This window comes from Hydractinia symbiolongicarpus, chromosome 14 (assembly GCF_029227915.1).
Source record: "Hydractinia symbiolongicarpus strain clone_291-10 chromosome 14, HSymV2.1, whole genome shotgun sequence".
In the NCBI taxonomy this organism is placed as follows: Eukaryota; Metazoa; Cnidaria; class Hydrozoa; order Anthoathecata; family Hydractiniidae; genus Hydractinia; species Hydractinia symbiolongicarpus.
Window position 1 is genome coordinate 21250346 of NC_079888.1, and position 26694 is coordinate 21277039.

Sequence of the window (26694 nt, forward strand, 5' to 3'; positions counted from 1 at the left end):
AACAATAAAACGTTGACTGTGGGACTTAATTGAACTAACTTTGGACTGTGACCTGATAAATGTGATAAATGAGACAATTGGACACCAAGAAATAACATTTTTCTTAATTTGACATGATTGCCGAAACTCAGCGATTACACTGGGCTCTGTGGTAGCGCTTCATTTAAGAATTAAGTTAAAAAAATTCAGTTTTTTATTGTGGGACCAATCCTAGACGTTATCGCGCGCTGAGGAAATAGCGACAGTTTCAAAAACTTAATTTCATTGTCTTTCTAACGGTATCAGTCCGTTTGAGTTTCAACGGCTGTGTCACATATTCGTACCAACATGTATTTAGCCATATTGTTTTGATATTACTACGTTGCATCGCTTTTAACATTGAAACGATTGACTGTGGGACTTATTTGAACTAATTTTGGACTGTCTCCTGATAAATGTGATAAAGGAGACAATTGGACTCCAAGAAATAACATTCTTCTTAATTTGACATGATTGCCGAAACTCAGCGATTACACTGGCCGCTGTGGTAGCGCTTCATTTAAGAATTAAGATAAAAAAGTCAATTTTTTATTGTGGAACCAATCCTAGCCGTTATCGCGCGCTGAAGAAATAGCGACAGTTTCAAAAACTACACTTCATTGTCTTTCTAACGGTGTCAGTCCGTTTGAGTTACAACGGTTGGGTAACATATTCGTACCAACATGTATTTATCGATATTTTTCTGATATTGCTAGGTTGCATCGCTTTTAACAATGAAACGATTGACTGTGGGACTTAATTGAGCTAACTTTGGACTGTGACCTGATAAATGTGATAAATGAGACAATTGGACCCCAACAAATAACATTCTTGTTAATTTGACGTGATTGCCGGAACTCAGCGATCACACTGGGCACTGTGGTAGCGCTTCATTTAAAAATTAAGCTAAAAAAAGTCATTTTTTTACTGTGGGACCTATCCTAGCCGTTAGCGCGCGTTGAAGAAAAAGCGACAGTTTCAAAAACTACATTTCATTGACTTTTTACCGGTGTCAGTCCGTTTGAGTTACAACGGTTGTGTCACATATTCGTACCAACATGTATTTAGCGATATTTCTTTGATATTACTAGGTTGCATCGCTTTTAACAATAAAACGTTGACTGTGGGACTTAATTGAACTAACTTTGGACTGTGACCTGATAAATGTGATAAATGAGACAATTGGACACCAAGAAATAACATTCTTCTTAATTTGACATGATTGCCGAAACTCAGCGATTACACTGGGCTCTGTGGTAGCGCTTCATTTAAGAATTAAGTTACAAAAATTCAGTTTTTTATTGTGGGACCAATCCTAGACGTTATCGCGCGCTGAGGAAATAGCGACAGTTTCAAAAACTTAATTTCATTGTCTTTCTAACGGTATCAGTCCGTTTGAGTTTCAACGGCTGTGTCACATATTCGTACCAACATGTATTTCGCGATATTGTTTTGATATTACTACGTTGCATCGCTTTTAACAATGAAACGATTGACTGTGGGACTTAATTGAACTAACTTTGGACTGTCTCCTGATAAATGTGATAAAGGAGACAATTGGACTCCAAGAAATAACATTCTTCTTAATTTGACATGATTGCCGAAACTCAACGATTACACTGGCCGCTGTGGTAGCGCTTCATTTAAGAGTTTAGATAAATAAGTTATTTTTTACTGTGGGACCAATCCTATCCGTTATCGCGCGCTGAAGAAATAGCGACAGTTTCAAAAACTACATTTCATCGAATTTCTAACGGTGTCAGTCCGTTTGAGTTACAACGGTTGGGTCACATATTCGTACCAACATGTACTTAGCGATATTTTTCTGATATTACCAGGTTGAATCGCTTTTAACTATGAAACGATTGACTGTGGGACTTAATTGAGCTAACTTTAGACTGTCACCTGATAAATGCGATAAAAGAGATAATTGGACTACAAGAAAAAACATTCTTCTTAATTTGACATGATTGCCGAAACTCAGCGATTACACTGGGCTCTGTGGTAGCGCTTCATTTAAGAATTAAGATAAAAAAATCATTTTTTTATTGTGGGACCAATCCTACCCGTTATCGCGCGCTGAAGAAATAGCGACAGTTTCAAAAACTACATTTCATTGACTTTCTAACGGTGTCAGTCCGTTTGGGTTACAACGGTTGGGTAACATATTCGTACCAACATGTAATTAGCGATATTTTTCTGATATTACTAGGTTGCATGGCTTTTAACAATGAAACAATTGACTGTGGGACTTAATTGAGCTAACTTTGGACTGTCACCTGATAAATGTGATAAATGAGACAATTGGACTCCAAGAAATAACATTCTTGTTAACTTGACGTTATTGCAGGAACTCAACGATTACACTGGGCACTGTGGTAGCGCTTCATATAAAAATTAAGCTAAAAAAGGTCATTTTTTTACTGTGGGACCTATCCTAGCCGTTAGCGCGCGTTGAAGAAAAAGCGACAGTTTCAAAAACTACATTTCATTGACTTTTTAACGGTGTCAGTCCGTTTGAGTTACAACGGTTGGGTCACATATTCGTACCAACATGTATTTAGCGATATTTTTCTGATATTACCAGGTTGCATCGCTTTTAACTATGAAACGATTGACTGTGGGACTTAATTGAGCTAACTTTGGACTGTCACCTGATAAATGCGATAAAAGAGTCAATTGGACTCCAAGAAAAAACATTCTTCTTAATTTGACATGATTGCCGAAACTCAGCGATTACACTGGGCTCTGTGGTAGCGCTTCATTTAAGAATTAAGATAAAAAAGTCATTTTTTTATTGTGGGACCAATCCTACCCGTTATCGAGCGCTGAAGAACTAGCGACAGTTTCAAAAACTACATTTCATTGACTTTCTAACGGTGTCAGTCCGTTTGGGTTACAACGGTTGGGTAACATATTCGTACCAACATGTATTTAGCGATATTTTTCTGATATTACTAGGTTGCATGGCTTTTAACAATGAAACAATTGACTGTGGGACTTAATTGAGCTAACTTTGGACTGTCACCTGATAAATGTGATAAATGAGACAATTGGACTCCAAGAAATAACATTCTTGTTAACTTGACGTTATTGCCGGAACTCAGCGATTACACTGGGCACTGTGGTAGCGCTTCATATAAAAATTAAGCTAAAAAAGGTCATTTTTTTACTGTGGGACCAATCCTAGACGTTATCGCGCGCTGAGGAAATAGCGACAGTTTCAAAAACTTAATTTCATTGTCTTTCTAACGGTATCAGTCCGTTTGAGTTTCAACGGCTGTGTCACATATTCGTACCAACATGTATTTAGCGATATTGTTTTGATATTACTACGTTGCATCGCTTTTAACATTGAAACGATTGACTGTGGGACTTATTTGAACTAATTTTGGACTGTCTCCTGATAAATGTGATAAAGGAGACAATTGGACTCCAAGAAATAACATTCTTCTTAATTTGACATGATTGCCGAAACTCAGCGATTACACTGGCCGCTGTGGTAGCGCTTCATTTAAGAATTAAGATAAAAAAGTCAATTTTTTATTGTGGAACCAATCCTAGCCATTATCGCGCGCTGAAGAAATAGCGACAGTTTCAAAAACTACACTTCATTGTCTTTCTAACGGTGTCAGTCCGTTTGAGTTACAACGGTTGGGTAACATATTCGTACCAACATGTATTTATCGATATTTTTCTGATATTGCTAGGTTGCTTCGCTTTTAACAATGAAACGATTGACTGTGGGACTTAATTGAGCTAACTTTGGACTGTGACCTGATAAATGTGATAAATGAGACAATTGGACCCCAACAAATAACATTCTTGTTAATTTGACGTGATTACCGGAACTCAGCGATCACACTGGGCACTGTGGTAGCGCTTCATTTAAAAATTAAGCTAAAAAAAGTCATTTTTTTACTGTGGGACCTATCCTAGCCGTTAGCGCGCGTTGAAGAAAAAGCGACAGTTTCAAAAACTACATTTCATTGACTTTTTACCGGTGTCAGTCCGTTTGAGTTACAACGGTTGTGTCACATATTCGTACCAACATGTATTTAGCGATATTTCTTTGATATTACTAGGTTGCATCGCTTTGACCAATAAAACGTTGACTGTGGGACTTAATTGAACTAACTTTGGACTGTGACCTGATAAATGTGATAAATGAGACAATTGGACACCAAGAAATAACATTCTTCTTAATTTGACATGATTGCCGAAACTCAGCGATTACACTGGGCTCTGTGGTAGCGCTTCATTTAAGAATTAAGTTAAAAAAATTCAGTTTTTTATTGTGGGACCAATCCTAGACGTTATCGCGCGCTGAGGAAATAGCGACAGTTTCAAAAACTTAATTTCATTGTCTTTCTAACGGTATCAGTCCGTTTGAGTTTCAACGGCTGTGTCACATATTCGTACCAACATGTATTTCGCGATATTGTTTTGATATTACTACGTTGCATCGCTTTTAACAATGAAACGATTGACTGTGGGACTTAATTGAACTAACTTTGGACTGTCTCCTGATAAATGTGATAAAGGAGACAATTGGACTCCAAGAAATAACATTCTTCTTAATTTGACATGATTGCCGAAACTCAACGATTACACTGGCCGCTGTGGTAGCGCTTCATTTAAGAGTTTAGATAAATAAGTTATTTTTTACTGTGAGACCAATCCTAGCCGTTATCGCGCGCTGAAGAAATAGCGACAGTTTCAAAAACTACATTTCATCGAATTTCTAACGGTGTCAGTCCGTTTGGGTTACAACGGTTGGGTAACATATTCGTACCAACATGTAATTAGCAGGTTGCATGGCTTTTAACAATGAAACAATTGACTGTGGGACTTAATTGAGCTAACTTTGGACTGTCACCTGATAAATGTGATAAATGAGACAATTGGACTCCAAGAAATAACATTCTTGTTAACTTGACGTTATTGCAGGAACTCAACGATTACACTGGGCACTGTGGTAGCGCTTCATATAAAAATTAAGCTAAAAAAGGTCATTTTTTTACTGTGGGACCTATCCTAGCCGTTAGCGCGCGTTGAAGAAAAAGCGACAGTTTCAAAAACTACATTTCATTGACTTTTTAACGGTGTCAGTCCGTTTGAGTTACAACGGTTGGGTCACATATTCGTACCAACATGTATTTAGCGATATTTTTCTGATATTACCAGGTTGCATCGCTTTTAACTATGAAACGATTGACTGTGGGACTTAATTGAGCTAACTTTGGACTGTCACCTGATAAATGCGATAAAAGAGTCAATTGGACTCCAAGAAAAAACATTCTTCTTAATTTGACATGATTGCCGAAACTCAGCGATTACACTGGGCTCTGTGGTAGCGCTTCATTTAAGAATTAAGATAAAAAAGTCATTTTTTTATTGTGGGACCAATCCTACCCGTTATCGAGCGCTGAAGAACTAGCGACAGTTTCAAAAACTACATTTCATTGACTTTCTAACGGTGTCAGTCCGTTTGGGTTACAACGGTTGGGTAACATATTCGTACCAACATGTATTTAGCGATATTTTTCTGATATTACTAGGTTGCATGGCTTTTAACAATGAAACAATTGACTGTGGGACTTAATTGAGCTAACTTTGGACTGTCACCTGATAAATGTGATAAATGAGACAATTGGACTCCAAGAAATAACATTCTTGTTAACTTGACGTTATTGCCGGAACTCAGCGATTACACTGGGCACTGTGGTAGCGCTTCATATAAAAATTAAGCTAAAAAAGGTCATTTTTTTACTGTGGGACCTATCCTAGCCGTTAGCGCGCGTTGAAGAAAAAGCGACAGTTTCAAAAACTACATTTCATTGACTTTCTAACGGTGTCAGTCCCTTTCACTTACAACGGTTTGGTCACAAATACGTACCAACATGTATTTAGCGATACTTTTCTGATATTACTAGGTTGCGTCGCTTTTAACTATGAAACGATTGACTGTGGGACTTAATTGAACTAACTTTGGACTGTCTCCTGATAAATGTGAAAAATGAGACAATTGGACTCAAAGAAATAACATTCTTCTTAATTTGACGTGATTGTCGGAACTCAGCGATTACACTGGCCGCTGTGGTAGCGCTTCATTTAAGAGTTTAGATAAATAAGTCATTTTTTACTGTGGGACCAATCCTATCCGTTATCGCGCGCTGAAGAAATAGCGACACTTTCAAAAACTACATTTCATTGACTTTCTAACGGTGTCATTCCCTTTCACTTACAACGGTTTGGTCACAAATACGTACCAACATGTATTTAGCGATACCTTTCTGATATTACTAGGTTGCGTTGCTTTTAACTATGAAACGATTGACTGTGGGACTTAATTGAACTAACTTTGGACTGTCTCCTGATAAATGTGACAAAGGAGACAATTGGACTCCAAGAAATAACATTCTTGTTAACTTGACATGATTGCCGAAACTCAGCGATTACACTGGGCTCTGTTGTAGATTTAAGAATTAAGATAAAAAAAGTCATTTTTTTATTGTGGCACCAATCCTAGCCGTTATCGAACGTTACAGAAATAGCGACAGTTTCAAGAACTACATTTCATTGACATTCTAACGGTGTCAGTCTGTTTGAGTTACAACGGTTGTGTCACATATTCGTACCAACATGTATTTAGCGATATTTTTCTGATATTACCAGGTTGCATCGCTTTAAACTATGAAACGATTGACTGTGGGACTTAATTGAGCTAACTTTGGACTGTCACCTGATAAATGTGATAAAAGAGACAATTGGACTCCAAGAAAAAACATTCTTCTTAATTTGACATGATTGCCGAAACTCAGCGATTACACTGGGCTCTGTGGTAGCGCTTCATTTAAGAATTAAGATAAAAAAGTCATTTTTTTATTGTTGGACCAATCCTACCCGTTATCGCGCGCTGAAGAAATAGCGACAGTTTCAAAAACTACATTTCATTGACTTTCTAACGGTGTCAGTCCGTTTGCGTTACAACGGTTGGGTAACATATTCCTACCAACATGTATTTAGCGATATTTTTCTGATATTACTAGGTTGCATGGCTTTTAACAATGAAACGATTGACTGTGGGACTTAATTGAGCTAACTTTGGACTGTCACCTGATAAATGTGATAAATGAGACAATTGGACTCCAAGAAATAACATTCTTGTTAACTTGACGTTATTGCTGGAACTCAGCGATTACACTGGGCACTGTGGTAGCGCTTCATATAAAAATTAAGCTAAAAAAAGTCATTTTTTTACTGTGGGACCTATCCTAGCCGTTAGCGCGCGTTGAAGAAAAAGCGACAGTTTCAAAAACTACATTTCATTGACATTCTAACGGTGTCAATCCCTCTCACTTACAACGGTTTGGTCACAAATACGTACCAACATGTATTTAGCGATACTTTTCTGATATTACTAGGTTGCGTCGCTTTTAACTATGAAACGATTGACTGTGGGACTTAATTGAACTAACTTTGGACTGTCTCCTGATAAATGTGATAAAGGAGACAATTGGACTCCAAGAAATAACATTCTTGTTAACTTGACATGATTGCTGAAACTCAGCGATTACACTGGGCTCTGTGGTAGCGCTTCATTTAAGGATTAAGATAAAAAAAAGTCATTTTTTTATTGTGGGACCAATCCTAGCCGTTATGGCGCGCTAAAGAAATAGCGACAGTTTCAAGAACTACATTTCATTGACTTTCTAACGGTGTCAGTCCGTTTGAGTTACAACTGTTGGGTCACATATTCGTACCAACATGTATTTAGCGATATTTTTCTGATATTACCAGGTTGCATCGCTTTTAACTATGAAACGATTGGCTGTGGGACTTAATTGAGCTAACTTTGGACTGTCACCTGATAAATGTGATAAAAGAGACAATTGGACTCCAAGAAAAAACATTCTTTTTAATGTGACATGATTGCCAAAACTCAGCGATTACACTGGGCTCTGTGGTAGCGCTTCATTTAAGAATTAAGATAAAAAAGTCATTTTTTTATTGTGGGACCAATCCTACCCGTTATCTCGCGCTGAAGAAATAGCGACAGTTTCAAAAACTACATTTCATTGACTTTCTAACGGTGTCAGTCCGTTTGGGTTACAACGGTTGGGTAACATATTCGTACCAACATGTATTTAGCGATATTTTTCTGATATTACCAGGTTGCATCGCTTTTAACTATGAAACGATTGGCTTTGGGACTTAATTGAGCTAACTTTGGACTGTCACCTGATAAATGTGATAAATGAGACAATTGCACTCCAAGAAATAACATTCTTGTTAACTTGACGTTATTGCTGGAACTCAGCGATTACACTGGGCACTGTGGTAGCGCTTCATATAAAAATTAAGCTAAAAAAAGTCATTTTTTTTACTGTGGGACCTATCCTAGCCGTTAGTGCGCGTTGAAGAAAAAGCGACAGTTTCAAAAACTACATTTCATTGACTTTCTAACGGTGTCAGTCCCTTTCACTTACAGCGGTTTGGTCACAAATACGTACCAACATGTATTTAGCGATAATTTTCTGATATTACTAGGTTGCGTCGCTTTTAACTATGAAACGATTGACTGTGGGACTTAATTGAACTAACTTTGGACTGTCACCTGATAAATGTGATAAAAGAGACAATTGGACTCCAAGAAAAAACATTCTTCTTAATTTGACATGATTGCCGAAACTCAGCGATTACACTGGGCTCTGTGGTAGCGATTCATTTAAGAATTATGATAAAAAAGGTCATTTTTTTATTGTGGGACCAATCCTAGCCATTATCCTGCGCTGGGGAAATAGCCACAGTTTCAAGAACTAAATTTCATTGACTTTCTAACGGTGTCAGTCCGTTTGAGTTACAACGGTTGGGTCACATATTCGTACCAACATGTATTTAGCGATATTTTTCTGATATTACTAGGTTGCATCGCTTTTAACTATGAAACGATTGACTGTGGGACTTAATTGAGCTAACTTTGGACTGTCACCTGATAAATGTGATAAAAGAGACAATTGGACTCCAAGAAAAAACATTCTTCTTAATTTGACATGATTGCGAAACTCAGCGATTACACTGGGCTCTGTGGTAGCGCTTCGATTAAGAATTATGATGAAAAAAGTCATTTTTTTAATGTGGGACCAATCCTAGCCATTATCCTGCGCTGAGGAAATAGCGACAGTTTCAAAAACTAAATTTTATTGACTTTCTAACGGTGTCAGTCCGTTTGAGTTTCAACGGTTGTGTCACATATTCATACAACATGTATTAAGCGATATTTTTTTGATATTACAAGGTTGACTCGCTTTTAACAATGAAACGTTGACTGTGGGACTTAATTGAACTAACTTTGGACTGTGACCTGATAAATGTGATAAATGAGACAATTGGACTCCAAGAAATAACATTCTTGTTAACTTGACGTGATTGACGGAACTCAGCGATTACACTGGGCACTGTGGTAGCGCTTCATTTAAAAATTAGGCTAAAAAAAGTCATTTTTTTACTGTGGGACTTATCCTAGCCGTTAGCGCGCTTTGAAAAAAAGTGACAGTTTCAAAAACTACATTTCATTGACTTTGTAACGGTGTCAGTCCGTTTGAGTTACAACGGTTGGGTCACATATTCGTGCCAACATGTATTTAGCGATATTTTTTGATATTACTAGGTTGCATCGCTTTTAACTATGAAACGATTGACTGTGGGACTTAATAGAGCTAACTTTGGACTGTCACCTGATAAATGTGATAAATGTGACAATTGGACTCCAAGAAATAACATTCTTCTTAATTTGACGTGATTGCAGGAACTCAGCGATTACACTGGGCACTGTGGTAGCGCTTCATTTAAAAATTAAGATACAAAAAGTCATTTTTTTATTGTGGGACCAATCCTAGCCGTTATCGCGCGCTAAAGAAATAGGGACAGTTTCAAGAACTACATTTCATTGACTTTCTAACGGTGTCAGTCCGTTTGAGTTACAACGGTTGTGTCACATATTCGTACCAACATGTATTTAGCCATATTTTTCTGATATTACTAGGTTGCATCGCTTTTAACTATGAAACGATTGACTGTGGGACTTAATTGAGCTAACTTTGGACTGTCACCTGAAAAATGTGATAAATGAGACAATTGGACTCCAAGAAATAACATTCTTGTAAACTTGACGTTATTGCTGGAACTCAGCGATTACACTGGGCACTGTGGTAGCGCTTCATATAAAAATTAAGCTAAAAAAAGTCATTTTTTTACTGTGGGACCTTTCCTAGCCATTAGCGCGCGTTGAAGAAAAAGCGACAGTTTCAAAAACTACATTTCATTGACTTTCTAACGGTGTCAGTCCGTTTGAGTTACAACGGTTGGGTCACATATTCGTACCAACATGTATTTAGCGATACTTTTCTGATATTACTAGGTTGCATCGCTTTTAACTATGAAACGATTGACTGTGGGACTTAATTGAGCTAACTTTGGACTGTCACCTGTTAAATGTGATAAAAGAGACAATTGGACTCCAAGAAAAAACATTCTTCTTAATTTGACATGATTGCCGAAACTCAGCGATTACACTGGGCTCTGTGGTAGCGATTCATTTAAGAATTATGATAAAAAAAGTCATTTTTTTATTGTGGGACCAATCCTAGCCATTATCCTGCGCTGAGGAAATAGCGACAGTTTCTAAAACTACATTTCATTGACTTTCTAACGGTGTCAGTCCGTTTGAGTTACAACGGTTGGGTCACATATTCGTGCCAACATGTATTTAGCGATATTTTTTGATATTACTAGGTTGCATCGCTTTTAACTATGAAACGATTGACTGTGGGACTTAATAGAGCTAACTTTGGACTGTCACCTGATAAATGTGATAAATGAGACAATTGGACTCCAAGAAATAACATTCTTCTTAATTTGACGTGATTGCCGGAACTCAGCGATTACACTGGGCACTGTGGTAGCGCGTCATTTAAAAATTAAGATACAAAAAGTCATTTTTTTATTGTGGGACCAATCCTAGCCGTTATCGCGCGCTAAAGAAATAGGGACAGTTTCAAGAACTACATTTCATTGACTTTCTAACGGTGTCAGTCCGTTTGAGTTACAACGGTTGTGTCACATATTCGTACCAACATGTATTTAGCGATATTTTTCTGATATTACTAGGTTGCATCGCTTTTAACTATGAAACGATTGACTGTGGGACTTAATTGAGCTAACTTTGGACTGTCACCTGATAAATGTGATAAAAGAGACAATTGGACTCCAAGAAAAAACATTTCTCTTAATTTGACATGATTGCCGAAACTCAGCGATTACACTGGGCTCTGTGGTAGCGCTTCATTTAAGAGTTATGATAAAAAAAGTCATTTTTTTATTGTGGGACCAATCCTAGCCATTATCCTGCGCTGAGGAAATAGCGACAGTTTCAAAAACTACATTTCATTGACTTTCTAACGGTGTCAGTCCGTTTGAGTTTCAACGGTTGAGTCACATATTCATACCAACATGTATTTAGCGATATTTTTTTGATATTACTAGGTTGCATCGCTTTTAACAATGAAACATTGACTGTGGGACTTAATTGAACTAACTTTGGACTGTGACCTGATAAATGTGATAAATGAGGCAATTGGACTCCAAGAAATAACAGTCTTGTTAACCTGACGTGATTGCCGGAACTCAGCGATTACACTGGGCACTGTGGTAGCGCTGCATGTAAAAATTAGGCTAAAAAAAGTCATTTTTTTACTGTGGGACTTATCCTAGCCGTTAGCGCGCTTTGAAGAAAAAGCGACAGTTTCAAAAACTACATTTCATTGACTTTCTAACGGTGTCAGTCCGTTTGAGTTACAACGGTTGGGTCACATATTCGTACCAACATGTATTTAGCGATATTTTTTTGATATTACTAGGTTGCATCGCTTTTAACTATGAAACGATTGATTGTGGGACTTAATAGAGCTAGCTTAGGACTGTCACCTGATAAATGTGATAAATGAGACAATTGGACTCCAAGAAATAACGTTCTTCTTAATTTGACATGATTGCCGAAACTCAGCGATTACACTGGGCTCTGTGGTAGCGCTTTATTTAGGAATTATGAAAAAAAAAAGATTTTTTTAGTGTGGGACCAAGCCTAGCCAATATCCTGCACTGAGGAAATAGCGACAGTTTCAAAAACTACATTTCATTGACTTTCTAACGGTGTCAGTCCGTTTGAGTTTCAACGGTTGTGTCACATATTCATACCAACATGTATTTAGCGATATTGTTTTGATATTACTAGGTTGCATCGCTTTTAACTATGAAACGATTGACTGTGGGACTTAATAGAGCTAACTTTGGACTGTGACCTGATAAATGTGATAAATGAGACAATTGGACTCCAAGAAATAACATTCTTGTTAATTTGACGTGATTGCCGGAACTCAGCGAATACACTGGGCACTGTGGTAGCGCTTCATTTAAAAATTAAGATACAAAAAGTCATTTTTTTATTGTGGGACCAATCCTAGCCGTTATCGCGCGCTAAACAGATAGCGACAGTTTCAATAACTAAATTTCATTGTCTTTCTAACGGTGTCAGTCCGTTTGAGTTACAACGGTTGGGTCACATATTCGTACCAACATGTATTTAGCGATATTTTTTTGATATTACTAGGTTGCATCGCTTTTAACTATGACACGATTGACTGTGGGACTTAATAGAGCTAACTTTGGACTGTCACCTGATAAATCTGATAAATGAGACAATTGGACTCCAAGAAATAACATTCTTGTCAATTTGACGTGATTGCCGAAACTCAGCGATTACACTGGGCTCTGTGGTAGCGCTTCATTTAAGAATTATGATAAAAAAAAGTCATTTTTTTAATGTGGGACCAATCCTAGCCATTATCCTGCGCTGAGAAAATAGCAACAGTTTCAAAAACTACATTTCATTGACTTTCTAACGGTGTCAGTCCGTTTGAGTTTCAACGGTTGTGTCACATATTCATACCAACATGTATTTAGCGATATTTTTTTGATATTACTAGGTTGCATCGCTTTTAACCATGAAACGATTGACTGTGGGACTTAATTGCGCTAACTTTGGGCTGTCACCTGATAAATGTGATAAATGAGACAATTGGACTTCAAGAAATAACATTCTTGTTAATTTGACGTGATTGCCGGAACTCAGCAATTACACTGGGCACTGTGGTAGCGCTTCATTTAAAAATTAAGATACAAAAAGTCATTTTTTTATTGTGGGACCAATCCTAGCCGTTATCGCGCGCTAACGAAATAGCGACAGTTTCAAGAACTACATTTCATTGAATTTCTAACGGTGTCAGTCCGTTTGAGTTACAACGGTTGGGTCACATATTCGTACCAACATGTATTTAGCGATATTTTTCTGATATTACTAGGTTGCATCGCTTTTAACTATGAAACTATTGACTGTGGGACTTAATTGAGCTAACTTTGGACTGTCACCTGATAAATGTGATAAAAGAGACAATTGGACTCCAAGTAAAAGCATTCTTTTTAATTTGACATGATTGCCGAAACTCAGCGATTACACTGGGCTCTGTGGTAGCGCTTCATTTAAGAATTATGATAAAAAAAGTCATTTTTTTAATGTGGGACCAATCCTAGCCATTATCCTACGCTGAGGAAATAGCGAAAGTTTCAAAAACTACGTTTCATTGACTTTCCAACGGTGTCAGTCCGTTTGAGTTTCAACGGTTGTGTCACATATTCATACCAACATGTATTTAGCGATATTTTTTTGATATTACTAGGTTGCATCGCTTTTAACAATGAAACGTTGACTGTGGGACTTAATTGAACTAACTTTGGACTGTCACCTGATAAATGTGATAAATGAGACAATTGGACTCCAAGAAATAACATTCTTATTAATTTGACGTGATTGCCGGAACTCAGCGATTACACTGGGCACTGTGGTAGCGCTTCATTTAAAAATTAAGATACAAAAAGTCATTTTTTTATTGTGGGACTTATCCTAGCCGTTAGCGCGCTTTGAAAAAAAAGCGACAGTTCCAAAAACTACATTTCATTGACTTTCTAACGGTGTCAGTCCGTTTGAGTTACAACGGTTGGGTCACATATTCGTGCCAACATGTATTTAGCGATATTTTTTGATATTACTAGGTTGCATCGCTTTTAACTATGAAACGATTGACTGTGGGACTTAATAGAGCTAACTTTGGACTGTCACCTGATAAATGTGATAAATGAGACAATTGGACTCCAAGAAATAACATTCTTCTTAATTTGACGTGATTGCCGGAACTCAGCGATTACACTGGGCACTGTGGTAGCGCGTCATTTAAAAATTAAGATACAAAAAGTCATTTTTTTATTGTGGGACCAATCCTAGCCGTTATCGCGCGCTAAAGAAATAGGGACAGTTTCAAGAACTACATTTCATTGACTTTCTAACGGTGTCAGTCCGTTTGAGTTACAACGGTTGTGTCACATATTCGTACCATTATGTATTTAGCGATATTTTTCTGATATTACTAGGTTGCATCGCTTTTAACTATGAAACGATTGACTGTGGGACTTAATTGAGCTAACTTTGGACTGTCACCTGATAAATGTGATAAAAGAGACAATTGGACTCCAAGAAAAAACATTTCTCTTAATTTGACATGATTGCCGAAACTCAGCGATTACACTGGGCTCTGTGGTAGCGCTTCATTTAAGAATTATGATAAAAAAAGTCATTTTTTTATTGTGGGACCAATCCTAGCCATTATCCTGCGCTGAGGAAATAGCGACAGTTTCAAAAACTACATTTCATTGAATTTCTAACGGTGTCAGTCCGTTTGAGTTACAACGGTTGGGTCACATATTCGTACCAACATGTATTTAGCGATATTTTTCTGATATTACTAGGTTGCATCGCTTTTAACTATGAAACTATTGACTGTGGGACTTAATTGAGCTAACTTTGGACTGTGACCTGATAAATGTGATAAAAGAGACAATTGGACTCCAAGTAAAAGCATTCTTTTTAATTTGACATGATTGCCGAAACTCAGCGATTACACTGGGCTCTGTGGTAGCGCTTCATTTAAGAATTATGATAAAAAAAGTCATTTTTTTAATGTGGGACCAATCCTAGCCATTATCCTACGCTGAGGAAATAGCGAAAGTTTCAAAAACTACGTTTCATTGACTTTCCAACGGTGTCAGTCCGTTTGAGTTTCAACGGTTGTGTCACATATTCATACCAACATGTATTTAGCGATATTTTTTTGATATTACTAGGTTGCATCGCTTTTAACAATGAAACGTTGACTGTGGGACTTAATTGAACTAACTTTGGACTGTCACCTGATAAATGTGATAAATGAGACAATTGGACTCCAAGAAATAACATTCTTATTAATTTGACGTGATTGCCGGAACTCAGCGATTACACTGGGCACTGTGGTAGCGCTTCATTTAAAAATTAAGATACAAAAAGTCATTTTTTTATTGTGGGACTTATCCTAGCCGTTAGCGCGCTTTGAAAAAAAAGCGACAGTTCCAAAAACTACATTTCATTGACTTTCTAACGGTGTCAGTCCGTTTGAGTTACAACGGTTGGGTCACATATTCGTGCCAACATGTATTTAGCGATATTTTTTGATATTACTAGGTTGCATCGCTATTAACTATGAAACGATTGACTGTGGGACTTAATAGAGCTAACTTTGGACTGTCACCTGATAAATGTGATAAATGAGACAATTGGACTCCAAGAAATAACATTCTTCTTAATTTGACGTGATTGCCGGAACTCAGCGATTACACTGGGCACTGTGGTAGCGCGTCATTTAAAAATTAAGATACAAAAAGTCATTTTTTTATTGTGGGACCAATCCTAGCCGTTATCGCGCGCTAAAGAAATAGGGACAGTTTCAAGAACTACATTTCATTGACTTTCTAACGGTGTCAGTCCGTTTGAGTTACAACGGTTGTGTCACATATTCGTACCATTATGTATTTAGCGATATTTTTCTGATATTACTAGGTTGCATCGCTTTTAACTATGAAACGATTGACTGTGGGACTTAATTGAGCTAACTTTGGACTGTCACCTGATAAATGTGATAAAAGAGACAATTGGACTCCAAGAAAAAACATTTCTCTTAATTTGACATGATTGCCGAAACTCAGCGATTACACTGGGCTCTGTGGTAGCGCTTCATTTAAGAATTATGATAAAAAAAGTCATTTTTTTATTGTGGGACCAATCCTAGCCATTATCCTGCGCTGAGGAAATAGCGACAGTTTCAAAAACTACATTTCATTGACTTTCTAACGGTGTCAGTCCGTTTGAGTTTCAACGGTTGAGTCACATATTCATACCAACATGTATTTAGCGATGTTTTTTTGATATTACTAGGTTGCATCGCTTTTAACAATGAAACATTGACTGTGGGACTTAATTGAACTAACTTTGGACTGTGACCTGATAAATGTGATAAATGAGGCAATTGGACTCCAAGAAATAACAGTCTTGTTAACCTGACGTGATTGCCGGAACTCAGCGATTACACTGGGCACTGTGGTAGCGCTGCATGTAAAAATTAGGCTAAAAAAAGTCATTTTTTTACTGTGGGACTTATCCTAGCCGTTAGCGCGCTTTGAAGAAAAAGCGACAGTTTCAAAAACTACATTTCATTGACTTTCTAACGGTGTCAGTCCGTTTGAGTTACAACGGTTGGGTCACATATTCGTACCAACATGTATTTGGCGATATTTTTTTGATATTACTAGGTTGCATCGCTTTTAACTATGAAACGATTGATTGTGGGACTTAATAGAGCTAGCTTTGGACTGTCACCTGATAAATGTGATAAATGAGACAATTGGACTCCAAGAAATAACATTCTTCTTAATTTGACATGATTGCCGAAACTCAGCGATTACACTGGGCTTTGTGGTAGCGCTTTATTTAAGAATTATGATAAAAAAAGTCATTTTTTTATTGTGGGACCAATCCTAGCCATTATCCGGCACTGAGGAAATAGCGACAGTTTCAAAAACTAAATTTCATTGACTTTCTAACGGTGTCAGTCCGTTTGAGTTTCAACGGTTGTGTCACATATTCATACCAACATGTATTTAGGGATATTTTTTTGATATTACTAGGTTGCATCGGTTTTAACTATGAAACGATTGACTGTGGGACTTAATAGAGCTAACTTTGGACTGTGACCTGATAAATGTGATAAATGAGACAATTGGACTCCAAGAAATAACATTCTTGTTAATTTGACGTGATTGCCGGAACTCAGCGAATACACTGGGCACTGTGGTAGAGCTTCATTTAAAAATTAAGATACAAAAAGTCATTTTTTTATTGTGGGACCAATCCTAGCCGTTATCGCGCGCTAAAGAGATAGCGACAGTTTCAAGAACTAAATTTCATTGTCTTTCTAACGGTGTCAGTCCGTTTGAGTTTCAACGGTTGTGTCACATATTCATACCAACATGTATTTAGCGATATTTTTTTGATATTACTTGGTTGCATCGCTTTTAACAATGAAACGTTGACTGTGGGACTTAATTGAACTGACTTTGGACTGTCACCTGATGAATGTGATAAAAAAGACAATTGGACTCCAAGAAAAAACATTCTTCTTAATTTGACATGATTGCCGAAACTCAGCGATTACACTGGGCTCTGTGGTAGCGCTTTATTTAGGAATTATGAAAAAAAAAGATTTTTTTAGTGTGGGACCAATCCTAGCCAATATCCTGCACTGAGGAAATAGCGACAGTTTCAAAAACTACATTTCATTGACTTTCTAACGGTGTCAGTCCGTTTGAGTTTCAACGGTTGTGTCACATATTCATACCAACATGTATTTAGCGATATTGTTTTGATATTACTAGGTTGCATCGCTTTTAACTATGAAACGATTGACTGTGGGACTTAATAGAGCTAACTTTGGACTGTGACCTGATAAATGTGATAAATGAGACAATTGGACTCCAAGAAATAACATTCTTGTTAATTTGACGTGATTGCCGGAACTCAGCGAATACACTGGGCACTGTGGTAGCGCTTCATTTAAAAATTAAGATACAAAAAGTCATTTTTTTATTGTGGGACCAATCCTAGCCGTTATCGCGCGCTAAAGAGATAGCGACAGTTTCAATAACTAAATTTCATTGTCTTTCTAACGGTGTCAGTCCGTTTGAGTTACAACGGTTGGGTCACATATTCGTACCAACATGTATTTAGCGATATTTTTCTGATATTACTAGGTTGCATCGCTTTTAACTATGAAACGATTGACTGTGGGACTTAATTGAGCTAACTTTGGACTGTCACCTGATGAATGTGATAAAAGAGACAATTGGACTCCAAGAAAAAACATTCTTTTTAATTTGACATGATTGCCGAAACTCAGCGATTACACTGGGCTCTGTGGTAGCGCTTTATTTAAGAATTATGAAAAAAAAAGATTTTTTTATTGTGGGACCAATCCTAGCCATTATCCTGCACTGAGGAAATAGCGACAGTTTCAAAATCTACATTTCATTGACTTTCTAACGGTGTCAGTCCGTTTGAGTTACAACGGTTGGGTCACATATTCGTACCAACATGTATTTAGCGATATTTTTTTGATATTACTAGGTTGCATCGCTTTTAACTATGAAACGATTGACTGTGGGACTTAATAGAGCTAACTTTGGACTGTCACCTGATAAATCTGATAAATGAGACAATTGGACTCCAAGAAATAACATTCTTGTCAATTTGACGTGATTGCCGAAACTCAGCGATTACACTGGGCTCTGTGGTAGCGCTTCATTTAAGAATTATGATAAAAAAAAGTCATTTTTTTAATGTGGGACCAATCCTAGCCATTATCCTGCGCTGAGGAAATAGCGACAGTTTCAAAAACTACATTTCATTGACTTTCTAACGGTGTCAGTCCGTTTGAGTTTCAACGGTTGTGTCACATATTCATACCAACATGTATTTAGCGATATTTTTTTGATATTACTAGGTTGCATCGCTTTTAACTATGAAACGATTGACTGTGGGACTTAATTGCGCTAACTTTGGGCTGTCACCTGATAAATGTGATAAATGAGACAATTGGACTCCAAGAAATAACATTCTTGTTAATTTGACGTGATTGCCGGAACTCAGCAATTACACTGGGCACTGTGGTAGCGCTTCATTTAAAAATTAAGATACAAAAAGTCATTTTTTTATTGTGGGACCAATCCTAGCCGTTATCGCGCGCTAACGAAATAGCGACAGTTTCAAGAACTACATTTCATTGAATTTCTAACGGTGTCAGTCCGTTTGAGTTACAACGGTTGGGTCACATATTCGTACCAACATGTATTTAGCGATATTTTTCTGATATTACTAGGTTGCATCGCTTTTAACTATGAAACGATTGACTGTGGGACTTAATTGAGCTAACTTTGGAGTGTCACCTGATAAATGTGATAAAAGAGACAATTGGACTCCAAGAAAAAACATTCTTCTTAATTTGACATGATTGCCGAAACTCAGCGATTACACTGGGCTCTGTGGTAGCGCTTCATTTAAGAATTATAATAAAAAAGTCATTTTTTCATTGTGGGACCAATCCTAGCCATTATCCTGCCTTGAGGAAATAGCGACAGTTTAAAAAACTACATTTCATTGACTTTCTAACGGTGTCAGTCCGTTTGAGTTTCAACGGTTGTGTCACATATTCATACCAACATGTATTTAGCGATATTTTTTTGATATTACTAGGTTGCATCGCTTTTAACAATGAAACGTTGACTGTGGGACTTAATTGAACTAACTTCGGACTGTGACCTGATAAATGTGATAATAGAGACAATTGGACTCCAAGAAAAAACATTCTTTTTAATTTGACATGATTGCCGAAACTCAGCGATTACACTGGGCTCTGTGGTAGTGCTTCATTTAAGAATTATGATAAAAAAAGTCATTTTTTTAATGTGGGACCAATCCTAGCCATTATCCTACGCTGAGGAAATAGCGACAGTTTCAAAAACTACATTTCATTTACTTTCTAACGGTGTCAGTCCGTTTGAGTTTCAACGGTTGTGTCACATATTCATACCAACATGTATTTAGCGATATTTTTTTAATATTACTAGGTTGCATCGCTTTTAACAATGAAACGTTGACTGTGGGACTTAATTGAACTAACTTTGGACTGTGACCTGATAAATGTGATAAATGAGACAATTGGACTCCAAAAAATAACATTCTTGTTAACTTGACGTGATTGCCGGAACTCAGCGATTACACTGGGCACTGTGGTAGCGCTTCATTTAAAAATTAGGCTAAAAAAAGTCATTTTTTTACTGTGGGACTTATCCTAGCCGTCAGCGCGCGTTGAAGAAAAAGCGACAGTTTCAAAAACTACATTTCATTGACTTTCTAACGGTGTCAGTCCGTTTGAGTTACAACGGTTGGGTCACATATTCGTACCAACATGTATTTAGCGATATTTTTTTGATATTACTAGGTAGCATCGCTTTTAACAATGAAACGTTGACTGTGGGACTTAATTGAACTAACTTCGGACTGTGACCTGATAAATGTGATAAAAGAGACAATTGGACTCCAAGAAAAATCATTCTTCTTAATTTGACGTGATTGCCGGAACTCAGCGATTACACTGGGCTCTGTGGTAGCGCTTCATTTAAGAATTATAATAAAAAAGTCATTTTTTCATTGTGGGACCAATCCTAGCCATTATCCTGCCTTGAGGAAATAGCGACAGTTTGAAAAACTACATTTCATTGACTTTCTAACGGTGTCAGTCCGTTTGAGTTTCAACGGTTGTGTCACATATTCACACCAACATGAATTTAGCGATATTTTTTTGATATTACTAGGTTGCATCGCTTTTAACAATGAAACGTTGACTGTGGGACTTAATTGAACTAACTTCGGACTGTGACCTGATAAATGTGATAAAAGAGACAATTGGACTTCAAGAAAAAACATTCTTTTTAATTTGACATGATTGCCGAAACTCAGCGATTACACTGGGCTCTGTGGTAGCGCTTCATTTAAGAATTATGATAAAAAAAGTCATTTTTTTAATGTGGGACCAATCCTAGCCATTATCCTACGCTGAGGAAATAGTGACAGTTTCAAAAACTACATTTCATTGACTTTCTAACGGTGTCAGTCCGTTTGAGTTTCAACGGTTGTGTCACATATTCATACCAACATGTATTTAGCGATATTTTTTGATATTACTAGGTTGCATCGCTTTTAACAATGAAACGTTGACTGTGGGACTTAATTGAACTAACTTTGGACTGTGACCTGATAAATGTGATAAATGAGACAATTGGACTCCAAAAAATAACATTCTTGTTAACTTGACGTGATTGCCGGAACTCAGCGATTACACTGGGCACTGTGGTAGCGCTTCATTTAAAAATTAGGCTAAAAAAAGTCATTTTTTTACTGTGGGACTTATCCTAGCCGTTAGCGCGCGTTGAAGAAAAAGCGACAGTTTCAAAAACTACATTTCATTGACTTTCTAACGGTGTCAGTCCGTTTGAGTTACAACGGTTGGGTCACATATTCGTACCAACATGTATTTAGCGTTATATTTTTGATATTACTAGGTAGCATCGCTTTTAGCTATGAAACGATTGACTGTGGGACTTAATTGAACTAACTTTGGACTGTGACCTGATAAATAGGATAAATGAGACAATTGGACTCCAAAAAATAACATTCTTGTTAACTTGACGTGATTGCCGGAACTCAGCGATTGCACTGGGCACTGTGGTAGCGCTTCATTTAAAAATTAGGCTAAAAAAAGTCATTTTTTTACTGTGGGACTTATCCTAGCCGTTAGCGCGCGTTGAAGAAAAAGCGACAGTTTCAAAAACTACATTTCATTGACTTTCTAACGGTGTCAGTCCGTTTGAGTTACAACGGTTGGGTCACATATTCGTACCAACATGTATTTAGCGATATTTTTTTGATATTACTAGGTAGCATCGCTTTTAACTATGAAACGATTGACTGTGGGACTTAATAGAGCTAACTTTGGAGTGTCACCTGATAAATGTGATAAAAGAGACAATTGGACTCCAAGAAAAAACATTCTTCTTAATTTGACATGATTGCCGAAACTCAGCGATTACACTGGGCTCTGTGGTAGCGCTTCATTTAAGAATTATAATAAAAAAGTCATTTTTTCATTGTGGGACCAATCCTAGCCATTATCCTGCCTTGAGGAAATAGCGACAGTTTGAAAAACTACATTTCATTGACTTTCTAACGGTGTCAGTCCGTTTGAGTTTCAACGGTTGTGTCACATATTCATACCAACATGTATTTAGCGATATTTTTTTAATATTACTAGGTTGCATCGCTTTTAACAATGAAACGTTGACTGTGGGACTTAATTGAACTAACTTTGGACTGTGACCTGATAAATGTGATAAATGAGACAATTGGACTCCAAAAAATAACATTCTTGTTAACTTGACGTGATTGCCGGAACTCAGCGATTACACTGGGCACTGTGGTAGCGCTTCATTTAAAAATTAGGCTAAAAAAAGTCATTTTTTTACTGTGGGACTTATCCTAGCCGTTAGTGCGCGTTGAAGAAAAAGCGACAGTTTCAAAAAATACATTTCATTGACTTTCTAACGGTGTCAGTCCGTTTGAGTTACAACGGTTGGGTCACATATTCGTACCAACATGTATTTAGCGATATTTTTTTGATATTACTAGGTAGCATCGCTTTTAACTATGAAACGATTGACTGTGGGACTTAATAGAGCTAACTTTGGAGTGTCACCTGATAAATGTGATAAAAAAGACAATTGGACTCCAAGAAAAATCATTCTTCTTAATTTGACGTGATTGCCGGAACTCAGCGATTACACTGGGCTCTGTGGTAGCGCTTCATTTAAGAATTATAATAAAAAAGTCATTTTTTCATTGTGGGACCAATCCTAGCCATTATCCTGCCTTGAGGAAATAGCGACAGTTTGAAAAACTACATTTCATTGACTTTCTAACGGTGTCAGTCCGTTTGAGTTTCAACGGTTGTGTCACATATTCATACCAACATGTATTTAGCGATATTTTTTTGATATTACTAGGTTGCATCGCTTTTAACAATGAAACGTTGACTGTGGGACTTAATTGAACTAACTTCGGACTGTGACCTGATAAATGTGATAAAAGAGACAATTGGACTCCAAGAAAAAACATTCTTTTTAATTTGACATGATTGCCGAAACTCAGCGATTACACTGGGCTCTGTGGTAGCGCTTCATTTAAGAATTATGATAAAAAAAGTCATTTTTTTATTGTGGGACCAATCCTAGCCATTATCCTACGCTGAGGAAATAGTGACAGTTTCAAAAACTACATTTCATTGACTTTCTAACGGTGTCAGTCCGTTTGAGTTTCAACGGTTGTGTCACATATTCATACCAACATGTATTTAGCGATATTTTTTTAATATTACTAGGTTGCATCGCTTTTAACAATGAAACGTTGACTGTGGGACTTAATTGAACTAACTTTGGACTGTGACCTGATAAATAGGATAAATGAGACAATTGGACTCCAAAAAATAACATTCTTGTTAACTTGACGTGATTGCCGGAACTCAGCGATTGCACTGGGCACTGTGGTAGCGCTTCATTTAAAAATTAGGCTAAAAAAAGTCATTTTTTTACTGTGGGACTTATCCTAGCCGTTAGCGCGCGTTGAAGAAAAAGCGACAGTTTCAAAAACTACATTTCATTGACTTTCTAACGGTGTCAGTCCGTTTGAGTTACAACGGTTGGGTCACATATTCGTACCAACATGTATTTAGCGATATTTTTTTGATATTACTAGGTAGCATCGCTTTTAACTATGAAACGATTGACTGTGGGACTTAATAGAGCTAACTTTGGAGTGTCACCTGATAAATGTGATAAAAGAGACAATTGGACTCCAAGAAAAAACATTCTTCTTAATTTGACATGATTGCCGAAACTCAGCGATTACACTGGGCTCTGTGGTAGCGCTTCATTTAAGAATTATAATAAAAAAGTCATTTTTTCATTGTGGGACCAATCCTAGCCATTATCCTGCCTTGAGGAAATAGCGACAGTTTGAAAAACTACATTTCATTGACTTTCTAACGGTGTCAGTCCGTTTGAGTTTCAACGGTTGTGTCACATATTCATACCAACATGTATTTAGCGATATTTTTTTAATATTACTAGGTTGCATCGCTTTTAACAATGAAACGTTGACTGTGGGACTTAATTGAACTAACTTTGGACTGTGACCTGATAAATGTGATAAATGAGACAATTGGACTCCAAAAAATAACATTCTTGTTAACTTGACGTGATTGCCGGAACTCAGCGATTACACTGGGCACTGTGGTAGCGCTTCATTTAAAAATTAGGCTAAAAAAAGTCATTTTTTTACTGTGGGACTTATCCTAGCCGTTAGCGCGCGTTGAAGAAAAAGCGACAGTTTCAAAAACTACATTTCATTGACTTTCTAACGGTGTCAGTCCGTTTGAGTTACAACGGTTGGGTCACATATTCGTACCAACATGTATTTAGCGATATTTTTTTGATATTACTAGGTAGCATCGCTTTTAACTATAAAACGATTGACTGTGGGACTTAATAGAGCTAACTTTGGAGTGTCACCTGATAAATGTGATAAAAAAGACAATTGGACTCCAAGAAAAATCATTCTTCTTAATTTGACGTGATTGCCGGAACTCAGCGATTACACTGGGCTCTGTGGTAGCGCTTCATTTAAGAATTATAATAAAAAAGTCATTTTTTCATTGTGGGACCAATCCTAGCCATTATCCTGCCTTGAGGAAATAGCGACAGTTTGAAAAACTACATTTCATTGACTTTCTAACGGTGTCTGTCCGTTTGAGTTTCAACGGTTGTGTCACATATTCATACCAACATGTATTTAGCGATATTTTTTTGATATTACTAGGTTGCATCGCTTTTAACAATGAAACGTTGACTGTGGGACTTAATTGAACTAACTTCGGACTGTGACCTGATAAATGTGATAAAAGAGACAATTGGACTCCAAGAAAAAACATTCTTTTTAATTTGACATGATTGCCGAAACTCAGCGATTACACTGGGCTCTGTGGTAGTGCTTCATTTAAGAATTATGATAAAAAAAGTCATTTTTTTAATGTGGGACCAATCCTAGCCATTATCCTACGCTGAGGAAATAGCGACAGTTTCAAAAACTACATTTCATTTACTTTCTAACGGTGTCAGTCCGTTTGAGTTTCAACGGTTGTGTCACATATTCATACCAACATGTATTTAGCGATATTTTTTTAATATTACTAGGTTGCATCGCTTTTAACAATGAAACGTTGACTGTGGGACTTAATTGAACAAACTTTGGACTGTGACCTGATAAATGTGATAAATGAGACAATTGGACTCCAAAAAATAACATTCTTGTTAACTTGACGTGATTGCCGGAACTCAGCGATTACACTGGGCACTGTGGTAGCGCTTCATTTAAAAATTAGGCTAAAAAAAGTCATTTTTTTACTGTGGGACTTATCCTAGCCGTCAGCGCGCGTTGAAGAAAAAGCGACAGTTTCAAAAACTACATTTCATTGACTTTCTAACGGTGTCAGTCCGTTTGAGTTACAACGGTTGGGTCACATATTCGTACCAACATGTATTTAGCGATATTTTTTTGATATTACTAGGTAGCATCGCTTTTAACAATGAAACGTTGACTGTGGGACTTAATTGAACTAACTTCGGACTGTGACCTGATAAATGTGATAAAAGAGACAATTGGACTCCAAGAAAAATCATTCTTCTTAATTTGACGTGATTGCCGGAACTCAGCGATTACACTGGGCTCTGTGGTAGCGCTTCATTTAAGAATTATAATAAAAAAGTCATTTTTTCATTGTGGGACCAATCCTAGCCATTATCCTGCCTTGAGGAAATAGCGACAGTTTGAAAAACTACATTTCATTGACTTTCTAACGGTGTCAGTCCGTTTGAGTTTCAACGGTTGTGTCACATATTCACACCAACATGTATTTAGCGATATTTTTTTGATATTACTAGGTTGCATCGCTTTTAACAATGAAACGTTGACTGTGGGACTTAATTGAACTAACTTCGGACTGTGACCTGATAAATGTGATAAAAGAGACAATTGGACTTCAAGAAAAAACATTCTTTTTAATTTGACATGATTGCCGAAACTCAGCGATTACACTGGGCTCTGTGGTAGCGCTTCATTTAAGAATTATGATAAAAAAAGTCATTTTTTTAATGTGGGACCAATCCTAGCCATTATCCTACGCTGAGGAAATAGTGACAGTTTCAAAAACTACATTTCATTGACTTTCTAACGGTGTCAGTCCGTTTGAGTTTCAACGGTTGTGTCACATATTCATACCAACATGTATTTAGCGATATTTTTTGATATTACTAGGTTGCATCGCTTTTAACAATGAAACGTTGACTGTGGGACTTAATTGAACTAACTTTGGACTGTGACCTGATAAATGTGATAAATGAGACAATTGGACTCCAAAAAATAACATTCTTGTTAACTTGACGTGATTGCCGGAACTCAGCGATTACACTGGGCAC